Source organism: Orcinus orca, chromosome 16, assembly GCF_937001465.1.
Source record: "Orcinus orca chromosome 16, mOrcOrc1.1, whole genome shotgun sequence".
In the NCBI taxonomy this organism is placed as follows: Eukaryota; Metazoa; Chordata; class Mammalia; order Artiodactyla; family Delphinidae; genus Orcinus; species Orcinus orca.
In genome coordinates, this window is record NC_064574.1 from 73574981 (window position 1) to 73595392 (window position 20412).

The 20412-nt window shown below is 39.5% G+C and overlaps 1 protein-coding gene and 1 pseudogene across 2 annotated transcripts in view; one reads left to right on the plus strand and one right to left on the minus strand.

The window, feature by feature from the left end:
* The window catches only part of LOC101274335 (S-adenosyl-L-methionine-dependent tRNA 4-demethylwyosine synthase TYW1), a 451923-nt gene that overhangs the window by 185501 nt on the left and 246010 nt on the right, over positions 1 to 20412 (plus strand). Inside the window, exon 1 of one of the 2 annotated variants that reach the window (XM_049699573.1) lies at positions 5087 to 5219. The exons of the other annotated variant lie outside the window; for it this stretch is intronic. The gene's annotated coding sequence lies outside the window, so the exon portion shown is untranslated. Of the gene's footprint in view, positions 1 to 5086; positions 5220 to 20412 lie in introns of those variants that run through there. 2 annotated transcript variants of the gene reach the window in all.
* Positions 1 to 20412, minus strand: part of LOC125961454 (chromobox protein homolog 1-like) — a 53532-nt pseudogene that overhangs the window by 3036 nt on the left and 30084 nt on the right.

Below are 20412 nucleotides of genomic sequence, written 5' to 3' on the forward strand. Positions count from 1 at the left end.
GTCCTCTACCTCTGTGTCTCTATTTCTGCCCTGCAAATCGGTTCATCTGTACCATTTTTCTAGGTTCCACATATACGCATTAATATACGGTATTTGTTCTTCTCTTTCTAATGTACTTCACTTTGTATGACAGTCTCTAGGTCCATCCATGTCTCTACAAATGACCCAATTTTGTCCCTTTTTATGGCTGAGTAACATTCCATTGTATATATGTACCACATCTTCTTTATCCATTCATCTGTTGATGGGCATTTAGGTTGCTTCCATGACCTGGCTATTGCAAATAGTGCTTCAATGAATATTGGGGTGCATGTGTCTTTTTGAATGATGGTTTTCTCTGGGTATAGGCCCAGCAGTGGGATTGCTGGGTCATATGGTAACTCTATGTTTACTTTTCCAAGGAACCTCCATACTGTTCTCCATAGTGGCTGTATCAATTTACATTCCCACCAACAGTGCAGGAGGGTTCCCTTTTCTCCACACCTTCTCCAGGATTTATTGTTTCTAGATTTTTGGATGTTGGCCATTCTGACTGGTGTGAGGTGATACCTCATTGTGGTTTTGATTTGCATTTCTCTAATGATCAGTGATGTTGACCAGCTTTTCATGTGTTTGTTGGCCATCTGTATGTCTTCTTTGGAGAAATGTCTATTGAGGTCTTCTGCCCATTTTTCAATTGGGTTGTTGTTTTAATACTGAGCTGCATGAGCTGTTTATATATTTTGGAGATTAATCCTTTGTCCATTGATTTGTTTGCAAATATTTTCTCCCATTCTGAGGGTTGTCTTCTCATCTTGTTTGTAGTTTCCTTTGCTTTGCAAAAGGTTTTAAGTTTCATTAGGTCCCATTTGTTTATTTTTGTTTTGATTTCCATTACTCTAGGAATTGGATCAAAAAAGATCTTGCTGTGATTTATGTCAAAGAGTGTTCTTCCTATGTTTTCCTCTAAGAGTTTTATAGTGTCCAGTCTTACATTTAGGTCTCTAATACATTTTGAGTTTATTTTTGCATATGGTGTTAAGGAGTGTTCTAATTTCATTCTTTTACATGTAGCTGTGCAGTTTTCCCAGAACCACTTACTGAAAAGACTGTCTTTTCTCCATTATATATCCTTGCCTCGTTTGTCATAGATTAGTTGACCATAGGTGCGTGGGTTTATCTCTGGGCTTTCTATGCTGTTCCATTGATCTATATTTCTGTTTTTGTGCCAGTACCTTTTTGTCTTGATTACTGTAGCTGTGTAGTATAGTCTGAAGTCAGGGAGTCTGATTCCTCCAGCTCATTTTTTTCCCTCAAGACTGCTTTGGCTATTTGGGGTCTTTTATGTCTCCATACAAATTTTAAGATTTTCTGTTCTAGTTCTGTAATAAACTCCACTGGTAATTTGATAGGGATTGCATTGAATCTGTACATTGCTTTGGGTAGTAGAGTCATTTTCACAGTATTGATTCTTCCAACCCAAGAACATGGTATATCTCTCCATCTGTTTGTGTCATCTTTGATTTCTTTCATCAGTGTCTTACAGTTTTCAGCATACAGGTCTTTTGTCTCCCTAGGTAGGTTGATTCCTAGGTATTTTATTCTTCTTGTTGCAATGGTGAATGAGATTGTTTCCTTAATTTCTCTCTCTGATCATTGTTGTTAGTGTATAGGAATGCAAGATATTTCTGTGCATTAATTTTGTATCATGCAACTTTACCAAATTCATTGATTAGCTCCAGTTTTCTGGTGGCATCCTTAGGATTCTCTATGTATAGTATCATATCGTCGGCAAACAGTGACAGTTTTACTTCTTCTTTTCTAATTTGTATTCCTTTTGTTTCTTTTTCTTGTCTGATTGCCATGGCTAGGACTTCCAAAACTATGTTGAATAATAGTGGTGAGAGTGGACATCCTTGTCTTCTTCCTGATCTTAGAGGAAATGCTTTCAGTTTTTTACCATTGAGAATGATGTTTGCTATGGATTTGTCATATATGGCCTTTATTATGTTGAGGTAGGTTCCCTCTATGCCCATTTTCTGGAGAGTTTTTATCATAAATGGGTGTTGAATTTTGTAAAAGTTTTTTTCTGCATCTATTGAGATGATCATATGGATTTTATTCTTCAATTTGTTAATATGCTGTATCACATTGATTGATTGGCATATATTGAAGAATCCTTGCATCCCTGGGATGAATCCCACTTGATCATGGTGCATGATCGTTTTAATATGTTGTTGGATTCTGCTTGCTAGTATTTTGTTGAGGATTTTTGCATCTATATTCATCAGTGATATTAGTCTGTAATTTTTTTTTGTAGTATCTTTCTCTGGTTTTCTTATCGGGGTGATGGTGGTCTCATAGAATGAGTTTGGGAGTGTTCCTTCCTCTGCAATTTTTTGGAAGAGTTTGAGAAGGATGGGTGTTAGCTCTTCTCTAAATGTTTGATAGAATTCACCTGTGAAGCCTTCTGGTCCTGAACTTTTGTTTGTTGGAAGATTTTTAATCACAGTTTCAATTTCATTACTTGTGATTGGTCTGTTCATATTTTCTATTTCTTCCTGGTTCTGTCTTGGACGGTAATACCTTTCTAAGAATTTGTCCATTTCTTCCAGGTTGTCCATTTTAGTGGCATAGAGTTGCTTATAGTAGTCTCTTAGGATGCTTTGTATTTCTGTGGTGTCTGTTGTAACTTCTCCTTTTTCATTTGTAATTTTATCGATTTGAGTCCTCTCCCTCTTTTTCTTGATGAGTCTGGCTAATGGTTTATCAATTTTGTTTATCTTCTCAAAGAACCAGCTTTTAGTTTTATTGACCTTTGCTATTGTTTTTTGTTTCTATTTCATTTATTTCTGCTCTGATCTTTATGATTTCTTTCCTTCTGCTAACTTTGGGTTTTGTTTGTTCTTCTTTCTCTAGTTCCTTTAGGTGTAAGGTAGATTGTTTATTTGAGATTTTTCTTATTTCTTGAGGTAGGCCCGTTTTGCTATAAACTTCCCTCTTAGAACTGCTTTTGCTGCGTCCCATAGGTTTTGGATCATCGTGTTTTCATTGTCATTTGTCTCTAGGTATTTTTTGATTTCCTCAGTGATCTCTTGGTTATTTAGTAACGTATTGTTTAGCCTCCATGTGTTTGTGTTTTTTACTTTTTTTCCCCCTGTAATTGATTTCTAACCTCATAGTTTTGTGGTCGGAAAAGATGCTTGATATGATTTCAATTTTCTTAAATTTACTTGGGCTTGATTTGTGACCCAAGATGTGATCTACCCTGGAGAATGTTCTGTGCGCACTTGAGAAGAAAGTGTAACCTGCTGTTTTTGGATGGAATATCCTATAAATATCAATTAAATCTATCTGGTCTATTGTGTCATTTAAAGCTTGTGTTTCCTTATTTATTTTCATTTTGGATGATCTGTCCATTGGTGTAAGTGAGGTGTTAAAGTCCCCCACTATTATTGTGTTACTGTTGATTTCCTCTTTTATAGCTGTTAGCATTTGCCTTATGTATTGTGGTGCTCCTACGTTGGGTACATATATATTTATAATTGTTATCTCTTCTTCTTGGATTGATCCCTTGATCATTATGTAGTGTCCTTCCTTGTCTCTTGTAACATTCTTTATTGTAAAGTCTATTTTATCTGATATGAGTATTGCTACTCCAGCTTTCTTTTGATTTCCATGTGCATGGAATATCTTTTTCCATCCCTTCACTTTTAGTCTGTATGTGTCCCTAGGTCTGAAGTGGGTCTCTTGTAGACAGCATATATATGGGTCTTGTTTTTGTATCCATTCAGCAAGCCTGTGTCTTTTGGTTGGAGCATTTAATCCATTCATGTTTAAGGTAATTATTGGTATGTATGTTCCTATTCCCATTTTCTTAATTGTTTTGGGTTTGTTTTTGTAGGTCCTTCTCTTCTCTTGTGCTTCCGACTTAGAGAAGGTCCTTTAGCATTTGTTGTAGAGCTGGTTTGGTGGTGCTGAATTCTCTTAGGTTTTGCTTGTCTGTAAAGCTTTTGATTTCTCCATCGAATCTGAATGAGATCCTTGTTGGGTAGAGTAATCTTGGTTGCAGGTTCTTCCCTTTCATCACTTTAAGTATGTCATGCCACTCCCTTCTGGCTTATAGTTTCTGCTGAGAAATCAACTGTTAGCCTTATGGGAGTTCCCTTGTATGTTATTAGTCATTTTTCCCTTGTTGCTTTCAAATTTTTTCTTTGTCTTTAATTTTTTGCCAACTTGATTACTATGTGTCTCGGCATGTTTCTCTTTAGGTTTATCCTGTATGGGTCTCTCTGCACTTCCTGGACTTGGGTGGCTATTTCCTTTCCCATGTTAGGGAAGTTTTCAACTATAATCTCTTTAAGTATTTTCTCGTGTCCTTTCCCTCTCTTCTCCTTCTGGGACCCCTATAATGTGAATGTTGTTGCATTTAATGTTGTCCCAGAGGTCTCTTAGACCCTCTTCATTTCTTTTCTTTCTTTTTTATTTATTCTGTTCTGCAGCAGTGAATTCCACTGTCCTGTCTTCCAGGTCACTTATCCATTCTTCTGCCTCAGTTATTCTGCTATTGATTCCTTCTAGTGTAGTTTTCATTTCAGTTATTGTATTGTTCATCTCTGTTTGTTTGTTAATTCTTCTAGGTCTTTGTTAAACATTTCTTGTATCTTCTCGATCTTTGCCTCCATTCTTTTTCCGAGGTCCTGGATCATCTTCACTATCATTACTCTGAATTCTTTTTCTGGAAGGTTGCCTATCTTCACTTCATTTAGTTGTTTTTCTGGGGTTTTATCTTGTTCCTTCACCTGGTACAAAGTCCTCTGCCTTTTCATTTTGTCTGTGTTTCTGTGAATGTAATTTTCCTTCCACAGGCTGCAGAATTGTAGTTCTTGCTTCTGCTTCTGCCCTCTGGTGGATGAGGCTATCTTAGAAGCTTGTGCAAGCTTCCTGATGGGAGGGACTGGTGGTGGGTAGAGCTGGCTGTTGCCCTGGTGGGCAGAGCTCAGTAAAGCTTTAATCCGCTTGTCTGCTGATGGGTGGGGCTGGGTTCCCTCCCTGTTGGTTGTTTGGCCTGAGGCAACCCAGCACTGGAGCCTACCCAACTCTTTGATGGGGCTAAGGGCAGACTCTGGGACGGCTCACACCAAGGACTACTTCCCAGAACTTCTGCTGCCCGTGTCCTTGTCCACACGGTGAGCCACAGCCACCCCCCGCCTCTGCAGGAGACCCTCCAACACTAGCAGGTAGGTCTGGTTCAGTATCCTATGGGGTCACTGCTCCTTCCCCTGGGTCGCGACGCACACACTACTTTGTGTGTGCCCTCCAAGAGTGGAGTCTCTCTCTGTTTCCCCCAGTCCTGTCAAAGCCCTGCAATCAAATCCCACTAGTCTTCAACCTCTGAATCTCTAGGAATTCCTCCTCCCGTTGCCGGATCTCCAGGTTGGGAACCCTGACTTGGGGCTCAGAACCTTCACTCCAGTGGGTGGACTTCAGTGGTATAAGTGTTCTCCAGTTTGTGAGTCACCCACCCAGCCAATATGGGATTTGATTTTATTGTGATTGCACCCCTCCTAAGCATCTCATTGCTTCTCCTTTGTCTTTGGATATGGGGTATCTTTTTTAGTGAGCTCCAGTGTCTTCCTGTAGATGATTGTTCAGCAGTTAGTTGTGATTCTGGTGATCTCACAAGAGGGAGTGAGAGCACGTCCTTCTACTCCACCATCTTGAACCAATCCCTACTGGCACTTCTTGTTGGGCAGGTTGGGGGAGTTTTGCCCATTGGAATTTTGACACAGGTGTAAAAGCAATTCAGTGAAGGATGACTAGTCCTTTCAATAAATGGTGCTGAAGCAACTGGACATTCATAGAAAAAAAATTGTACTTTGACCTAAGTCCCATATGTTATGCAAAAATTAACTCAAAATGGATCATGTAAACATAAAACTATAAAACATTAGAAGAAAACATAGGAGAAGGCTTCCCTGGTGGCACAGTGGTTAAGAATCCTCCTGCCAAAAGACCTGTACTCAGAAAACTATAAGAGACTGATGAAAGAAATCAAAGATGACACAAACAGATGGAGAGATAGAATTCTTGGATTGGAAGAATCAGTATTGTGAAAATGACTATACTACCCAAAGCAATCTACAGATTCGATGCAATCCCTATCAAATTACCAGTGGCATTTTTTACAGAACTAGAACAGAAAATCTTAAAATTTGTATGGAGACACAAAAGACCCCGAATAGCCAAAGCAGTCTTGAGGGAAAAAAATGAACTGGAGGAATCAGACTCCCTGACTTCAGACTATACTACACAGCTACAGTAATCAAGACAAAAAGGTACTGGCACAAAAACAGAAATATAGATCAATGGAACAGGATAGAAAGCCCAGAGATAAACCCACACACCTATGGTCAACTAATCTATGACAAACGAGGCAAGGATATACAATGCAGAAAAGACAGTCTTTTCAGTAAGTGGTTCTGAGAAAACTGCACAGCTACATGTAAAAGAATGAAATTCTCCCTAACACCATACACAAAAATAAACTCAAAATATATTAGAGACCTAAATGTAAGACTGGACACTATAAAACTCTTAGAGGAAAACATAGGAAGAACACTCTTTGACATAAATCACAGCAAGATCTTTTTTGATCCAACTCCTAGAGTAATGGAAATAAAAACAAAAATAAACAAATGAGACCTAATGAAACTTAAAAGCTTTTGCAAAGCAAAGGAAACTACAAACAAGATGAGAAGACAACCCTCAGAATGGGAGAAAATATTTGCAAACAAATCAATGGACAAAGGATTAATCTCCAAAATATATAAACAGCTCATGCAGCTCAATATTAAAAAAACAAACAACCCAACCCAAAAATGGGCAGAAGACCTCAACAGACATTTCTCCAAAGAAGACATACAGATAGCCAACAAACACATGAAAAGCTGGTCAACATCACTGATCATTAGAGAAATGCAAATCAAAACCACAATGAGGTATCACCTCACACCAGTCAGAATGGCCATCATCCAAAAATCTAGAAACAATAAGTCCTGGAGAAGGTGTGGAGAAAAGGGGACCCGTCTGCACTGTTGGTGGGAATGTAAATTGATACAGCCACTATGGAGAACAGTATGGAGGTTCCTTGGAAAAGTAAACATAGAGTTACCATATGACCCAGCAATCCCACTGCTGGGCCTATACCCAGAGAAAACCATCATTCAAAAAGACACATGCACCCCAATGTTCATTGAAGCACTATTTGCAATAGCCAGGTCATGGAAGCAACCTAAATGCCCATCAACAGATGAATGGATAAAGAAGATGTGGTACATATATACAATGGAATATTACTCAGCCATAAAAAGGGACAAAACTGGGTCATTTGTAGAGATGTGGATGGACCTACACTGTCATACAGAGTGAAGTAAGTCAGAAAGAGAAAAACAAATATCGTATATTAATGCATGGAAAAATGTTACAGATGAACTGGTTTGCAAGAAGAAAGAGAGACACAGATGTAGAGAACAAATGTATGGACACCAAGGGGGGAAAGCCAGGGGTGGTGGTGCTGCTGTGATGAATTGTGAGATTGGGATTGACATATATACACTAATACGTATAAAACAGATAACTCATAAGAACCTGCTGTATAAAAATATAAAATGTAAAAATGTAAAAATAATTTTAGAAAATAAAATTCAAAACAAAACAAATAAACAAACAAAAAGAATCTGCCTGGGAAAAGTCTGGACCTGCCGAAGAGGCAAGAGACTTTTTCTTCCCTCTTTGTTTCCTGGTGCGCGAGGAGAGGGGATTAAGAGCGCTGCTTAAAGGAGCTCCAGAGAAGGGCGCGAGTCACAGCTAACAGTGCGGACCCCAGAGATGGGCATGAGACACTAAGGCTGCTGCTGCCGCCACCAAGAAGCCTGTGTGCAAGCACAGGTCACTATCCACACCCCCCTTCCGGGGAGCCTGTGCAGCCCGCCACTGCCAGAGTCCCGGGATCCAGGGACAACTTCCCCAGGAGAACGCACAGCACGCCTCAGGCTGCTGCGACATCATGCTGGCCTCTGCCACCGCAGGCTCTCCCCGCACTCCATACCCCTCCCTCTCCCTGGCCTGAGTGAGCCAGAGCCCCCGAATCAGCAGCTCCTTTAACCTCGTCCTGTCTGAGCGAAGAACAGACGCTCTCCGGCGACCTACACGCAGAGGTGGGGCCAAATCCAAAGCTGAGTCCCAGGAGCTGTGAGAACAAAGAAGAGAAAGGGAAATCTCTCCCAGCAGCCTCAGGAGCAGCGGATTAAAGCTCCACAATCAACTTGATGTACCCTGCATCTGTGGAATACATGAATAGACAACGAATCATCCCAAATTGAGGAGGTGGACTTTGAGAGCAAGATTTATGATTTTTTCCCCCTTTCCTCTTTTTGTGAGTGTGTATGTGCATGCTTCTGTGTGAGATTTTGTCTGTGTAGCTTTGCTTTCACCATTTGTCCTAGGGTTCTATCCGTCCAATTTTGTTTGTTTGTTTACTTAAAAAAATTTTTTTCTTAATAATTATTTTTTATTTTAATAAATTTATTTTATTTTTTCTTACTTTATTTTTTCTTTTATCCTCTTTCTTTCTCTCTTTCTACTTTTTCTCCCTTTTATTCTGAGCTGTGTGGATGAAAGGCTCTTGGTGCTGCAGCCAGGAGTCAGTGCTGTGCCTCTGAGGAGGAGTCAGTGCTGTGCCTCTGAGGAGGAAGACAGGAACACAACCCCACCCATTAGCAGAGAGGCTGCCTAAAATCATAGTAAGTCCACAGACACCCCAAAACACACCGCAAGACGTGGACCTGCCTACCAGAAAGACAAGATCCAGCCTCATCCACCAGAACACAGGCACTAGTCCCCTCCACCAGGAAGCCTACACAACCCACTGAACCAACTTTAGCCACTGGGGACAGACACCAAAAACAATGGGAACTACAAACCTGCAGTCTGCAAAAAGGAGACCCCAAATACAGTAAGATAAGCAAAATGAGAAGACAGAAAAACACACAGCAGATGAAGGAGCAAGATAAAAACCCACCAGACCTAACAAATGAAGAGGAAATAGGCAGTCTACCTGAAAAAGGATTCAGAATAATGATAGTAAAGATGACCCCAAATCTTGGAAATAGAATAGAGAAAATACAAGAAACATTTAACAAGGACCTAGAAGAACTACAGATGAAACAAGCAATGATGAACAACACAATAAATGAAATGAAAAATACTCTAGAAGAGATCAATAGCAGAATAACTGAGGCAGAAGAACGGATAAGTGACCTGGAAGATAAAATAGTGGAAATAACTACTGCAGAGCAGAATAAAGAAAAAAGAATGAAAAGAACTGAGGACAGTCTCAGAGACCTCTGGGACAACATTAAACGCACCAACATTCGAATTATAGGGGTTCCAGAAGAAGAAGAGAAAAAGAAAGGGACTGAGAAAATATTTGAAGAGATTATAGTTGAAAACTTCCCTAATGTGGGAAAGGCAATAGTTAATCAAGTCCAGGAAGCACAGAGAGTCCCATACAGGATAAATCCAAGGAGAAACACGCCAAGACACATATTAATCAAACTGTCAAAAATTAAATACAAAGAAAACATATTAAAAGCAGCAAGGGAAAAACAACAAATAACACACAAGGGAATCCCCATAAGGTTAACAGCTGATCTTTCAGCAGAAACTCTGCAAGCCAGAAGGGAGTGGCAGGACATATTTAAAGTGATGAAGGAGAAAAACCTACAACTAAGATTACTCTACCCAGCAAGGATCTCATTCAGATTTGATGGAGAAATTAAAACCTTTACAGACAAAAGCTGAGAGAGTCCAGCACCACCAAACCAGCTTTACAACAAATGCTAAATGATCTTCTCTAGACAGGAAACACAAGAGAAGGAAAAGACCTACAATAACAAACCCAAAACAAGAAAATGGGAATAGGAACATACATATTGATAATTACCTTAAATGTAAATGGATTAAATGCTCCCACCAAAAGACACAGACTGGCTGAATGGATACAAAAACAAGACCCGTATATATGCTGTCTACAAGAGACCCACTTCAGACCTAGAGACACGTACAGACTGAAAGTGAGGGGATGGAAAAAGATATTCCATGCACATGGAAACCAAGAGAAATCTGGAGTAGCAATTCTCATATCAGACAAAGTAGACTTTAAAACAAAGACTATTAGAAGAGACAAAGAAGGACACTACATAATGATCAAGGGATCGATCCAAGAAGAAGATATAACAATTGTAAATATTTATGCACCCAACATAGGAGCACCTCAATACATAAGGCAAATACTAACAGCCATAAAAGGGGAAATGGACAGTAACACATTCATAGTAGGGGACTTTAACACCCCACTTTCACAAATGGACAAATCATCCAAAATGAAAATAAATCAGGAAACACAAGCTTTAAATGACACATTAAACAAGATGGACTTAATTGATATTTATAGGACATTCCATCCAAAAACAACAGAATACACATTGTTCTCAAGTACTCATGGAACATTCTCCAGGATAGATCATATCTTGGGTCACAAATCAAGCCTTGGTAAATTTAAGAAAATTGAAATTGTATCAAGTATCTTTTCCAACCACAACGTTATGAGACAAGATATCAATTACAGGAAAAGATCTGTAAAAAATACAAACACATGGAGGCTAAACAGTACACTACTTAATAACGAAGTGATCACTGAAGAAATCAAAGAGGAAATAAAAAAATACCTAGAAACAAATGACAATGGAGACCCGACCACCCAAAACCTATGGGATGCAGCGAAAGCAGTTCTAAGAGGGAAGTTTATAGCAATACAATCCTACCTTAAGAAACAGGAATCATCTCGAATAAGCAACCTAACCTTGCACCTAAAGCAATTAGAGAAAGAAGGACAAACCCCCCACCAAAGTTAGCAGAAGGAAAGAAATCATAAAGATCAGATAAGAAATAAATGAAAAAGAAGTGAAGGAAACGATAGCAAAGATCAATAAAACTAAAACCTGGTTCTTTGAGAAGATAAACAAAATTGATAAACCATTAGCCAGACTCATCAAGAAAAAAAGGGAGAAGATTCAAATCAATAGAATTAGAAATGAAAAAGGAGAAGTAACAACTGACACCGCAGAAATACAAAAGATCATGAAAGATTACTACAAGCAACTCTATGCCAATAAAATGGACAACCTGGAAGAAATGGACAAATTCTTAGAAATGCACAACCTGCCAAGACTGAACCAGGAAGAAATAGAAAATATAAACAGGCCAATCACAAGTAATGAAACTGAAACTGTGATTAAAAATCTTCCAATAAACAAAAGCCCAGGACCAGATGGCTTAACAGGCGAATTCTATCAAACATTTAGAGAAGAGATAACACCTGTCCTTCTCAAACTCTTCCAAAATATAGCAGAGGGAGGAACACTCCCAAACTCATTCTACGAGGCCACCATCACCCTGATACCAAAACCAGACAAGGATGTCACAAAGAAAGAAAACTACAGGCCAATATCACTGATGAACATAGATGCAAAAATCCTCAACAAAATACTAGCAAACAGAATCCAACAGCACATTAAAAGGATCATACACCATGATCAAGTGGGGTTTATTCCAGGAATGCAAGGATTCTTCAATATATGCAAATCAATCAATGTGATACACCATATTAACAAACTGAAGGAGAAAAATCATATGGTCATCTCAATAGATGCAGAAAAAGCTTCCGACAAAATTCAACACCCATTTATGATAAAAACCCTCCAGAAAGTAGACACAGAGGGAACTTTCCTCAACATAATAAAGGCCATATATGACAAACCCACAGCCAACATCGTCCTCAATGGTGAAAAACTGAAAGCATTTCCACTAAGATCAGGAACCAGACAAGGTTGCCCACTCTCACCACTCTTATTCAACATAGTTTTGGAAGTTTTAGCCACAGCAATCAGAGAAGTAAAGGAAATGAAAGGAATCCAAATCAGAAAAGAAGAAGTAAAGCTGTCACTGTTTGCAGATGACATGATACTATACATAGAGAATCCTAAAGATGCTACCAGAAAACTACTAGAGCTAATTAATGAATTTGGTAAAGTAGCAGGATACAAAATTAATGCACAGAAATCTCTGGCATTCCTATACACTAATGATGAAAAATCCGAAAGTGAAATCAAGAAAAGACTCCCATTTACCACTGCAACAAAAAGAATAAAATATCTAGGAATAAAACTACCTAGGGAGGTAAAAGACCTGTATGCAGAAAACTGTAAGACACTGATGAAAAAAATTAAAGATTATACTGACATATGGAGAGATATACCATGTTGTTGGACTGGAAGAATCAACACTGTGAAAATGACTCTACTACCCAAAGCAATCTACAGATCCAATGCAATCCCTATCAAATTACCAATGGCATTTTTTACGGAACTAGAACAAAAAACTTAGAATTTGTATGGAGACACAAAAGACCTGGAATAGCCATAGCAGTCTTGAAGGAAAAAAACGGAGCTGGAGGAATCAGACTCCCTGACTTCAGACTATACTACAAAGCTACAGTAATCAAGACAATCTGGTACTGGCACAAAAACAGAAACATAGATCAATGGAACAGGACAGAAAGCCCAGAGATAAACCCACACACCTATGGTCAACTAATCTATGACAAAGGAGGCAAGGATATACATGGAGAAAAGGCAGTCTCCTCAATAAGTGGTGCTGGGAAAACTGGACAGCTACATGTAAAAGAATGAAATTAGAACACTCTCTAACACCATACACAAAAAAAAATTCAAAATGTATTAGAGACCTAAATGTAAGACTGGACACTATAAAACTCTTAGAGGAAAACATAGGAAGAACGCTCTTTGACATAAATCACAGCAAGATCTTTTTTGATCCAACTCCTAGAGTAATGGAAATCGAAACAAAAGTAAACAAATGGGACCTAATGAAACTTAAAATCTTTTGCATAGCAAAGGAAACCATAAACAAGATGAAAAGACAATGCTCAGAATGTGAGAAAGTATTTGCAAACGAATCAATGGACAAAGGATTAATCTCCAAAATATATAAACAGCTCATGCAGCTCAATATTAAAAAAACAAACAACCCAACCCAAAAATGGGCAGAAGACCTCAACAGACATTTCTCCAAAGAAGACATACAGATGGTGAAGAAGTACATGAAAAGCTGCTCAACATCACTAATGATTAGAGAAATGCAAATCAAAACTACAATGAGGTATCACCTCACACCATTTAGAATGGGCATCATCAGGAAATCTACAAACAACAAATGCTGGAGAGGGTGTGGAGAAAAGGGAACCCTCCTGCACTGTTGGTGGGAATGTAAACTGATACAGCCACTATGGAGAACAGTATGAAGTTTCCTTAAAAAACTAAAAATAGAATTACCATATGATCCAGCAATCCCACTACTGGGCATATACCCAGAGAAAACCATAATTCAAAAAGACACACGCACCCCAATGTTCATTGCAGCACTATTTACAATAGCCAGGTCATGGAAGCAATCTAAATGCCCTTCAACAGACAAATGGATAAAGAAGATGTGGTACATATATACAATGGAATATTACTCATCCATAAAAAGGAACAAAATTGGGTCATTTGTTGAGACATGGATGGATCTAGAGACTGTCATACAACGTGAAGTAAGTCAGAAAGAGGAAAACAAATATTGTATATTATTGTATATACGTGGAACTTAGAAAAATTTTACAGATGAACCAGTTTGCAGGGCAGAAATTGAGACACAGATGTAGAGGACAACGTATGGACACCAAGGGAGAAAGCGGCGGGGGGTGGTGTGGTGGTGGTGTGTTGAATTGGGCGATTGGGATTGACATGTATACACTGATGTGTATAAAATTGATGACTAATAACCTGCTGTATAAAAAAATAAAATTCAAAAATAAGATTAATATATAGAAATCTGTTGCTTTTCTATACACTAATAATCAACTATCAGAAAGAGAAAACAAGAAAACAATTCCATTTAAAATCACATCAAACAGAATATAGACCTAGGAATAAACTTAACAAGGTGAAAGACCTATACTCTGAAAACTATAAAATATTGATGAAGGAAACTGAAAGATGACATGAAATGGAAAGATGTCCTGTGATCATAGATTGGAAGAATTAATATTGTTAAAGTGTCCTTACTACCCAAAGCAATCTACAGATTTAATGCAATTCCTATCAAAATACCCATGACATTTTTCACAGGCCTAGAACAAATAATCCTAAAATTTATATGGAACCATAAAAGACCCCAAATAGTCAAAGCAATCTTGAGGGAAAACAAACAAACAAAGCTGGAGGTATCATGCTCTCTGACTGCAGACTGTACTGCAAACCTACAGTAATCAGAACAGTATAGTACTGGCACCAAAACAGACACATAGATCAATGGAACATGATAGAGAGCCCAGAAATAAACCCATGCATTTATGGCCAATTTATCTATAACAAAGGATACAAGAAAACACAATGGGGAAAAGACATTCTCTTCAATATGTGGTCCTGGGAAAACTGAACAGCTACATGGAGAAAAAGACAGTTCGTTCAAAAATTATACTTGGAAATTTCCATACCACACTCTCAAAAATTATTAGGATAACTGGACATAAAATCAATAAGAAATGGAAGAGTTGAAAAACACTATCAAAAATTGAAACTGCGGCTTCCCTGGTGGTGCAGTGGTTGAGAGTCCGCTTGCCGATGCAGGGGACATGGGTTCGTGCCCCAGTCCGGGAAAATCCCACATGCCACGGAGCGGCTAGGCCCGTGAGCCATGGCCTCTGAGCCTGCGCGTCCGGAGCCTGTGCTCTGCAACGGGAGAGGCCACAACAGTGAGAGGCCCACGTACCACAGAAAAAAAAAATATTGAACCTGATGTTTATTCAGTTAACTCCACACGGTAGCAGCAGATTACACATTCTTTTCAAGCACACTTGGAGCATTGTCAGGATGTTACACTATAAGACTGAAATTGAAGACGACACACACAGATGGAAAAGTACAATGTGTTCATGGACTAGAATAACCAATATTGTTAAAATGATCATACCACCCAAGGCAATCTACAGATTCAATGCAATCTCTATCAAAATACCAATGGCATATTTCACAGAACTAGAATAAATAATTCTAAAATTTGTATGGAAACACAAAAGACCCCAAATAGCCAAAGCAATCTTGAGAAAGAACAGAGCTGTTGGTATAACACTCCCTGACTTCAAACTGTACTACAAAGCTACAGTAATCAAAACAGTAAAGTACTGGCACAAAAACAGACACACAGATCAATGGAATAGAATAGACAGCCCAGATACAAACTCAAACACTTATAGCTAATTGATCTATGAGAAAGGAACAATGGGGAAAAGACAGTCTATGCAATAAGTTGTGCTGGGAAAACTGGACAGGTACATATAAATCAATGAAATTCGAACATTTTCTCACATCATATACAAAAATAAACTCAAAAGGGATTAAAGACCTAAACTTAAGACTGGAAACCATAAAACTCCTAGAAGAAAATGTAGACAGAATACTCTTTGACATAAATCATAGCAATATTCTTTTAGATCTGTCTCCTAAGGCAAAAGAAACAAAAGAAAAAATAAACAAATGGGACCTAATTACACTGAAAAGCTTTTGCACAGCAAAGGAAACTCTTGACAATACAAAAAGCCTACTGAATGGGAGAAAATATTTGCAAATGATATGACTGATAAGGGGTTAACATCCAAAATATATAAACAGTTTATTTAACTCAGTATCAAACAAAAAAAAACCTGATTTTAAAAATGGGCAGAAGACCTGAATAGACATTTTTCCAAAGAAGACATACAGATGGCCAACAGACACATGAAAATATGCTCAATATTGCTAATCACCAGAGAAATGCAAATCAAACCCACAATGAGATATCACCTCACACCCATCAGAATGGCTATCATCAAAAAGACCATAAATAAGAAATGTTGGTGAGGATGTGGGAAAAGGGAACCCTTGTACACTATTGGTAGGAATGTAAATTGGTGCAACCACTGTTGAAAGCAGTATGGAGGTTCCTCAAAAAACTAAGAATAGAACTACCATATGATCCAGCAATTCCACTGCTGGGCATATATCTGAAGAAAAGGAAAACAGTAATTCAAGAAGATACGTGCACCCCAATGTTCACAGCACCGTTATTTACAATAGCCAAGAAATGGAAGCAACCTAAGTGTCTACCAACAAATGAATGAAGAAGATGTGATATATATATATATATATACACACACACACACACACACACACAATAGGATATTACACAGCAATAAAAAAAATGAAAATTTGCCATTCCAACAGCATAGATGGACCTGGAGGGTATTATACTTAGTGAAATAAGTCAGACAGAGAAAGACAAATTCTGTATGTTACCACTTACATTTGGAATCTAAAAAAACAAAACTGATGAATGAATACGAACAAATCAGAAACAGACTCACAGATACAGAGAACAAACTAGTGGTTACCAGTGGGGAGAGGGAAGGGGTTTAGAGGATTAAGAGGCACAAACTACTGCATAGAAGAAAAATAAGCTACAAAGATGTAATGTACAGCACAGGGAATACAGCCAACATTTTATAAGAACTTTAAGTGGAGTATAAACTATAAATTTTTTGAATCACTATGTTGTACATCTGAAACTAACATTGTAAATCAATTATATATCAAATTTTAAAACATGACTGAATGATGAATAAATGGGGGAGAAGGGACAAATCTTCCACACAGAAGAATTCCAAATAATATGTGTAAATTACCCCTGCCCCCTTCTGGGAGATGGAGATTAATTCCTTTCCCCTGGTGTGTGATCTGGACTGAGTGACCCACTTCCAAGGAATAGAGCTCAGAAAGGAAAAAAATAATAACTTTACAGTGGAGAAACCTGGCAGATGCAGTCTTAACCTACTGATTAAAGTTACCATTAATGTCATGCTGTTAAGGCCCTAATATGATGCATTGAGAAGGGTACTTCACTCTGAATATTCTTTCCAGAAACCTACAACCCCATTCTAATCATGAGAAAATATCAGAAAAATGGAAGGACATTCTATAAAATACTTAGCCAGTATTCTTCAAAAGTGTTAAGGTCCTAAAAATACAAATAGATTGAGAAATTGTCACAGATTGGAAAAGACTAAGGGGACACGATGATTAGGTGTTATGGGTACCCTGGGTTGGGTTCCGGAACAGAAAAAGACTGTCAGTGGACAAATTGGTGAAACTGGAATAAATTATGTCATTTCATTAATAGTATTGTACTAATGATAACTTCTTAGTTTTGACAAATGTGCCACAGTTGTTAGATGTTAATATCAGGGGAAGCTGGGTGAAGGGTGTATAGTAACTGTATATTGTCTTTGCAATTTTTCTGTAAAACTAAAATTATTCCAACGCAAAAAAGAAAAAGTGTTAAAGAATGAGAAACATGTCTATGGAATGATCTGGAGAAAACTCTGAGACATAAGTGAAAAAAAATCAAGTCGTGGAATGATAGGTATTGTTTGCTATTGTTTGATTGTAAATGCTGAGACCAATTCTAGAAAGACGCCCCCCCAAAACTGGTAAGAGTTGCCTCAGCGGGAGGGTAACTGGGTGGGGTGGGGAGAGGCGTGGAAGGGAGACTTTTTGCTCTGGAACTTTTGTACCTTTCAAATTTTATACCCTGTGCAAAAAAGTAAATTAAAAAGTGGGTAGGAATATTGCCTTTGGTCAAAAGTGCCCGTAAAGATCCCTTAAATTACCCAGGATTAAACAAAAATCAATTATAAAAATTTGGTTGTGTTCCCCCAGAGAAGCAGCTGGCCTGAATGTAGGAGCCACAATGTGTGGGTCTCTGCGCTCAGGCCGGCGGGAAGGGGCCACCCTGGGAAGCTGTGAGCCCGAGGCAAGCAGCGCTCGGCAGCTTTACACCCTCCTGGACGCCACAAGTCACGGTTCTCAGTTCTTGCTCTGCCCCTCGTCCTGGCTCGCTTTTTTTCTTCCTTAACAGCTTTGGCTGAAGTCACTTCATTTGCCACTTTCCTCGTCAGCACTTCCCCTCCCCTGCTTTTCTTTTTAACACTGCTGTTGCATAACACTAACGTTATATATTTGCTTGTTCTGAATATATACTGCTACATAACAAACCATCCCAAACTTGGTGAGGCAATAGCCATTTTGCGGTGCTCACGAATTCTGTGGGTCAGAATTTGGACAGGGCACAGCAAGGATGAATTGTCTCTGTGCCACGATGTCGGGGGTGACCTTGATGGCTGGGGGCCAGAATCACGTGTCTGGATTCCTGCGCTGTGCTCCTTGGAAGACGATGCTCACCTGGGACTGTGAGTACAGTGCCACCATGTGGCCTTTCCACCTGGTATGCGCTTCTGAGCGCATTTACAGGTGCGCCCGCAAGAGGAGTCAGAAGAGCAAGTGTTCCGAGAGACATGGCCTTTTATGAGCTAGTCTGGGAGGTCACTTGTGCCGTTCTCTATTGGCTGAAGCAACCCCAGGCCCGCCCAGACTCAGGGCGGAGAGGTATCAACTCCACCTCTGCCTGAGAGGAGCGCCAGAGAACTGGGGCCATGTTCCAAGACCACCACCACACTCGTTTATTTTGTGTCTTCTTTCTACGACAGCAGGGACTCTCTTGGTTTTGTTTTCTACCATATCCCTTGTAGGCACACAAATATATTTTGCTGATGAGTGCTGTATAATGCTCATGTGGAGAAAGTGTCATTTCCCAAAGTGGAACGCCTCTCTGCCACTGTGTGTCGTCTTGCTGGGATGGCAAATCCAAGTCACCTGCTATTCTGCTATAGAAACCCATGTGGTCCCCTCACTGGTCACTTTCTCTCCCCTCTCCCAGCCAAGAGCTTGACGTGTGATCTACATGTAGCTGGTCAGTATATCTGTCACGGGACCGCACATCTCAAAGGCAGTGACACAGGGCAGAAAAACGGCTAAAGCCACTCTGGCAGTAGCTCCAAGGCAGGACTGTTGAGCAGTTCCTACTACTGACTGTCCCCCCCAAAGGTGCCAGATTCCTGTCTGTTCCAAGACTATGTCTCCATCCTCCCTTGAATTCTGTCGATTCTCCCACACAGGAAACGATGTTCAACATCATTAATTATTAGGCAGGTGCAAATCAAAACCCCAATTAGCGATCACCTCATGCCTGTTAGAATGGGTATTATCAAATAGGCAAGAAATAACAAGCGTTGGTGAGGATATGGAGAAAAGGGAACCCCTCCTACAGTGTTGGTGGGAATGTGATTTGGTGTTACTACTATGGAAACAGCATGGAGATTCATCAAAAAATTAAGAAAAGAACTACCATGTGATCCAGCTATCACACTTGCGGGTATTTATCCAAAGAATTCTAAAGCACTAATTTGAAAAGATATATGCACCCCTATGTTCATTGCAGCACTGTTTACAATAGTTCCAGTCATGCGAGATGAAAAAAATTATTGGGATCTGTTGTATAACAATGTGCATATAGTTAACAATACTATACGATACACTTAAAAATTAAAGAGGGGCTGGGGCTTCCCTGGTGGCGCAGTGGTTGAGAGTCCGCTTGCCGATGCAGGGGACACGGGTTCGTGCCCTGGTCTGGGAAGATCCCACATGCCGCGGAGCGGCTGGGCCCGTGAGCCATGGCCGCTGAGCCTGCGCGTCTGGAGCCTGTGCTCCGCAACGGGAGAGGCCACAACAGTGAGAGGCCTGCGTACCGCAAAAAAAAAATACATAAATAAAGAGAGGAGGAGGAGTCCTTGTCTTTGCCTATACACAGACATACGCTTAAAATTTATAAACACGGTTTCCTATCTCCTGGATGTCTCTGAACCTTTATATGCTGCTGTGCATTGGGACTCTGGGACCGGGAAATCTGTGGAAGCAACCCAAGTGTGACATATAATACAATGAAATATCCATCATCTAAAAAGAAGGAAATTCTGACATACACTACAAAGTGGAGGCCCTTGAGGACATTTCGCTAAGGAAGATATGCCAGTTCCCAAAAGACAAATATTACATGATTCCACCTGTGTGCAGAGCTTAGAATAGTCAGAACCATAGAGGCAAAATGTAGAATGGGGGCAGAGTGACGTCAGCACCACGCCCGATTGAAACACTCCCTCTGCCTCTCCTTTTCACTCTACACCCAGTAGAACATCTACAGCTCAACAAAGATACCTCTGCCCAACAAGGTTCCAGAGAATTCCACACGTCTGTGCGTCTAAAGGTGGGTGGACTGGAACACAGAGAGGATGTGGAGCCAGGGAACCTGGAGGTGGTGTCT